This window comes from Bidens hawaiensis, unplaced genomic scaffold (assembly GCF_021521415.1).
Source record: "Bidens hawaiensis isolate Kalapana, Puna unplaced genomic scaffold, B.hawaiensis_p1.1 tig00000097_1, whole genome shotgun sequence".
In the NCBI taxonomy this organism is placed as follows: domain Eukaryota; kingdom Viridiplantae; phylum Streptophyta; class Magnoliopsida; order Asterales; family Asteraceae; genus Bidens; species Bidens hawaiensis.
The window spans coordinates 2097183-2097500 of NW_027491017.1; positions in this window are offsets into that span (position 1 = coordinate 2097183).

A 318-nucleotide genomic window follows, 5' to 3' on the forward strand; every position below is an offset into this window, starting at 1 on the left:
GGAGTTCTTGGCATCTCAGGGGGATATGAGCTGTAAGGGCGACGAGCTAAGGACGAAAAGAAGAAATGACCGAGACGATGATCCCAATGCATCGAAAGATGCAGGTGGTGAGCTGCCAAGAACTTCTCAAGCTCTTGGTACTTCCACAGCTGAGGGGGAGTCTGCCGACGCGGCTGGTGGTTCTGGTGGTGATGTGGTGTTGGTTGATGATGACGTGATTGATGCGTTGAAGGAACTTGACGATGATATATTCAGCGATGATGTGTTGTTTGATGAAGATGTGCTGCCGAGTGATGTGATTGAGAAGATCGGTGAGCA